This window comes from Athalia rosae, chromosome 1 (assembly GCF_917208135.1).
Source record: "Athalia rosae chromosome 1, iyAthRosa1.1, whole genome shotgun sequence".
Classification (NCBI taxonomy): domain Eukaryota; kingdom Metazoa; phylum Arthropoda; class Insecta; order Hymenoptera; family Athaliidae; genus Athalia; species Athalia rosae.
This window is the reverse complement of record NC_064026.1, coordinates 3,653,858-3,659,486: the sequence shown is the minus strand read 5'-3', so window position 1 is coordinate 3,659,486 and position 5,629 is coordinate 3,653,858. Positions and strand designations below refer to the sequence as shown.

General features: G+C 39.6%; 1 protein-coding gene across 1 annotated transcript in view; it reads left to right on the top strand.

Annotated features, from left to right (window-relative positions):
• Nucleotides 1–4,935: 4,935 nt before the first annotated feature.
• Nucleotides 4,936–5,629, top strand: part of LOC105690784 (CDC42 small effector protein homolog) — a 24,939-nt gene continuing 24,245 nt past the window's right edge. The window contains exon 1 of the mRNA XM_012408864.3: nt 4,936–5,299. The gene's annotated coding sequence lies outside the window, so the exon portion shown is untranslated. The remainder of the gene's footprint in view (nt 5,300–5,629) is intronic.

Here is a 5,629-nt window from a genome sequence, read left to right as displayed (position 1 = left end):
TATTTTGATTTACCGTAAATTATTAAATATAATACTAACTAAATTCGCATATCGCAATTTTATTTCCTAAACTAACATTACTCCTAAGCTTTTATTATTACAAGATTGCTGCGGAAAGTAAGACCTAACAAAAATCTGGTTCATGTAAGAAAACTTACGTACGTATCATTCGCTAGACCCTCATTTTCCCCGTCGAGCATTTTTGATGATTGAAGTTTCAGATACAAATAGGTTGTTTAGTTTTCTGCGAAAAATTCATGAAGTAATATTTGTAAATCAACCAGAGTTATTATTGATTGAACCTTATTTGAAATTTCTGAAATCTGTCAATTAACTAAAGAGCCTCTGCCATTTCATTTGTCTCGCGCGATGAACAAAATAATTTGTGCATGACTCTGCGAATAACGATGTAATTGAATATTCATGAATTTGACACCATTCCTTTTCGCGAATTCCAAGTCATCTTTATTTCGATGCATTGATTAGTCAAACGGTCAATCGAAACAGTCGCTGAAATACTGTAAGCTTTTTTTTTCTCTTTTAAGATATTTGTGTGTCATATGCTTCAAATAAAATCGCGCCAGGATTTACAGTAAGTTACGGTGAATCCAGGATCTTAGAGGGCACCACCGACCTAAAAAATCTTTATATAACGCTGTTATTTGAATCAAATTCATATGCCGTCTGATTATGAACCGCACTTTGCAGCTGGAAGATTGCATAACGGATCTATGCGGATAATTTATGCCATCGACCTAGAGCGCAAGCACAGAGACATTGGATTATACCATTTAAATACTGGTCTTAAAAATGAATGAACCAACGGCTTCTGAAATGCTCTGTCCTCGGTAATGCTCGGCAATGCAACAGTATTTGTCTTGTCACATTATCAAAGCCTGGAACTCTGTGGCCTGGAATACGCCTGGAAATGATCATTGCAATTTAATGTGCAGACTTGAACGTTTACGTATCAATTCCCTGGATTACACATCGTAATAAGATAGTTGTTGCACCTTATATGCAAAAACGTTTTATATACCATATATGTATATTTAATTAACCGTACCACATTCCCATACCGTTTTAAACGTTGGCCGGCTGTTGGATGAGTTTTTTTGAAACCAGTTGTTTCGCTGCACCCCCATTTGCTGCAAATAGAACACTTTACTTCGTCACTTATAAAAAACCTGCCGCTTTGTCTCATGTGGTAAACCATCGAGCCGAATGACGTGACTCAGAATTCACCCATCGCGGGTGGCCTTTATCATAGTAATAAGGGATAAATATTAGAAAAATATTTCGAAGATTTGAATAGAAAATACTTATACCTATAATTTCAAATGATAAATCGATTCACGATACTTTCGTACGCACAGCTATTAAAGATAGTTTCGTGGGCGAACTACATCGCTGAACAGATCAGATATACATATTCGAAACCTTACATGGTGCAGCACGAGGTGCAGCAGCTGTTCAGTTTGCACATTGTGACTTGTGTAGACCTGGATGCAGAGGCTGACTACTTGAGATGAATCTGAAGTACGAAAACTGCTCGGATTGCAGAATCTTCGGGAGAGGTTCTCAGCGTTTATTGATTATATTTCAAGTTCTAAACCGTGTTGTAAAATGAGATCATATTCGTCATTCTATGAAACTTTATCAAAAATCTTTTGCAATAGAAGAAGCATCCAGTATTTCTCGCGGACCAATCCTCTTCAGAATTCGAAGATACATGAATGTAAAACGCCGAAGAGAAGAAGAAAAAAATTCCAAAAGGAACAAAATAATCATAAAAATGACATAGGAGACAATGGAAAAAAATAAAACTGAACAGGGACGGGACGTGTAAAAAAGATATGGATCACTTGTGGGCTCGTTGCCAAATCCGCGGAACACATTTTGCTGCAACAGTAAACCAACGCGACTATGCAGCCTGTAATTTTTTTACAGTGCCACGAAAATTCCGGTTGAAAAATGGAATGAAAACAGGATGAAGAATATCTACTCTCGTTCACCGTTTTCAAATCATCCTTATCTCTCCGGGATGGTGACCAATGAACTTTATACTGCGAATTATGACTCTGACTTTCTAAAATTCATAGATTAACATCTAACAGCACCTAATTATACATATACCTGGAGTTGATTATACACGGCTCATTGGTTGGATGGGCCAATCTCAATATATTGAGATTCCATTATTTATTATCATATAATTAATATTATTTTGAATTATGGAAATGCAACGTAGTCGCGTTATGTCGGACCCCTTCCGAAGTGAATCGGTAAAAAATGATAAAGTGGGTGCGTAATGTCAGAAGACAAACAATTAAACGAAAGAAGAGAAGACAATTGTCGACAGTCAAATACCGCCTTGGGCCAAAGGATGTCTATGTGCAGTGTATTTATTTATACACATTTACCAGTGCAACCGGTTCACCGATTACTGGTCAACATTGATGGATGTCCGACGACCCAGATACTGCAGCAGTGGTTCGAGATACTTTACCCCGCCATTGTGGCCAATACTTGTTGAGTTTTATACGATGCGTATTATTCTTACCTATACCGTCATCGACGAACGGAGACGCTGTCTGAGGCTCAGGATAAGGCGACGAATTATCAAACCAGACACACGAACGAACAACGAGGACGATGGATTGATGACCTGAGTAATGGAGCCTTAATGGGGCAACGTCCAACGCAAGTTTCAACTGAAAACTACGACACGGCTATACTAGATCTAAGAGGACTATGACACCTCCGTTATAATCGGTGGCTACCAGGTCACGGAAGATAAGCCTCTATATGCTTATTAATCTCGCGTTTCATTATTGTACATGGTTAAAAAAAAGTCCATTTCAACCTCGTTTTCATTACGGACATACCGTTGTGAATAATAATCGAAGTGCAGAGAAATATTAGTTTCAAACTAGGGGCGGAAGTGAAGAGATTTCTTTCATATAACTATGCGAATTGAATAGTTTGTCCACTCGAGTAACTTTAAGTGAAAGGGGGAATGAAATAAGTTTACATTTCGGTATTGCAGATAATTGCTCAGTTTACTTCGAACTGATCGAAATTTGTTACGATAAAATTTCTGAAGAAAAAACGCGGATCACCCGAGATTCCAGCCTCTTTTTATCTATATTACGCGTGCGGAGTATACGATCCTCTCATTGAAGCTCGCTAGGAATTTTGCTAATTAGCCATCTAGGCCCAACTTGCATTATTGCCACGATTATCCGCGGCAGAGAAGCCACGTAATAGACCAGACGAGATCAGACGAGATCAGGCAAGATCTTCGGGCGAGCATTACTTCCGCAACAATTTATTAATCTTTTGCTCGCTGCTTTTGCTGCTGCACAATCATCGCAGCGAGATGTGATAGAGGATACCAATCATGTAACGATCCGTGTAATCATATCTTCCTTTTTAATTTTATACGTGGTGAGTACATAAGAAAAACTTTGCACGCGAACGCAACGACGGGTTCTTCCGTTGTCTGCTTTTTAATTGCGGGACCTAATAATAGCGAATCTTATCTCCTCTGAATTGCAGTTCTGCATTATTATTTATACAAACAGTCGTACAGTTTGTTCAGTTTCCCGAAAATCATCGTATTATTCAGGTAACTGTAATATGACACGATATTATAAGCGAACTATAAAAAGTATCGGGTTATAAAAGTAATACAGATGACATAGAATCCTCGTTTGTGCTTGTGAGTGTACGACATGTTCTCATGAATCAGATCAAGATCGAGATTATATATGAGATCGAGTTGGAGGATTCAAATCCGGAAAAAAACCACCGACGCTGTATGTGTATAATGTCGGAGTTACAAACTAATTCGATTAAAATACTAGAGATGCCGGAAGTTGGGAGATTGAAATCGTAGATGCATTACACCTATTAAACGGGTCAGTTATAAAGGGTGGAGAAATTTCAAATTATCCCATTTCCACAAGTCTACTTTATACCGATCATCATTTTGTATTATCACGCAAGCGATCAGCGATCGATGAACCGATGATTAATTATTGTTATCCCGGAGATATTTTTTATGGACATAGGTCACGCGAAATGTCATTAAAATCGGGGGAAAAATAATATTCTTATCCTACACCGCCTCCACATTACCCTGTATAGAAATAATGATTAAACCGAGGCGCATGATAATCACCAAACAACATTATCATAATTTACAACTGTAAGGTAAACAGTAACGCAGAGCGGGCGCGTGATTCGGACGAAGGGAAGTTCCATTTCTACATCAAGGTTTTATGGGGTGGTGAGTTTATAATACAAGGGAGAAACTTTCGAGCAAAGGTAGTTGTAGTTTTGTTTGTGCATTGTTTACATTTCCGAGGCGCCGTGATTCAGTTCTTCTTGTACAGAAACCACGCACGTCTCCATTTGCTTTATTTACTCGGGGCTCAAAGCGAGCTGCTAAAAATACCTATAGATATGTGTGCATAGGGCCCCTATTCATTCTACGTGAGTAATAGCGGTGCAAATTTTCAGACGTCATGTACGTTACACGGAAGATTTTTGTTATCGTGATTTTCGGCTTCCCATATCTATTTTCAACAGATTACACATGTATATCATCTTTTTCAAATTCAACTGTTGCACAAATCACGGGATAACCATTCGTTCCCTCGAATTCATCGTGCGTTCGAAAATTTTCCGTCTTTATTTCATCGTCATTATCAACGCCCGATTTCGTATGTTCCAGCCTCAAAGACAATGAAAAAAGGCCATTAAAAATTAGAAAAATTCAAATGAGAACCGCGGCCTTTTGGTCGCGAAAAGTGGTTCTCCGTATTTCCACGACGAAGAGCGCCACCGTCCAAGATGTCTAGGATCGAGGATTCCCCCACCATACTCGCCGCCCACACGCTGCCGTTTGTGTTCGGTAAGGACGGTAAGTTCGGATCAGTCTCGCTGTGTTCGCCGTACGGTTTTGGTCGCGTGTAACGTCACTTCGGGAGCGGGAAGCAAACGCGCTAAAACCGAGATATTAAACCGGATAAGTAACTGAGAAGAGTTGAAGTTTCGTACATCCGATCGCCCGATTGGTAGCTCGATCTTATAAAAGTGATGCAGTTTTTTAAGTAAAAGAAAATTCAAACGGCTTCGGTGTTCGAAGTTCGAATTTATTGTGCTTCCATCGTTCTCCGGACTTTTGTACCACCGGGGGCCTCGCCAGTGTCACGTGGACGGGTTATTCTCTTTTGTTTTCATCGAGTTTGCAGAGGGCTTCTTCTTATCAGTTCGAAAAAAGAAACACGAGGTACGTAGTTGTTGATCATTCTTGAATATTAATTGTCTAGCGAATGCAAATATGATACCGATGTATTCCGTACTACCTACCGATTTTTTGTCTACACCTTTCGTTCTCTCGTCTAACGGTCCCCGCGGACATCCTCACTTTGTTGAGAGTTATTCGAAATTATATGGATGCCAAAATCGTGCGAACGACTCGCGCGAGTCCGTGGAACCGGCAATAGCGACGCCAGGTTCAAAAGGTTATTTATTTATTTTTTTTTTTCCCCCATTCCCTCCCCGTTTTACCGTCAGATTTGGACCTCCGCATACCCAACAGACGTAACAGACGCCGTCG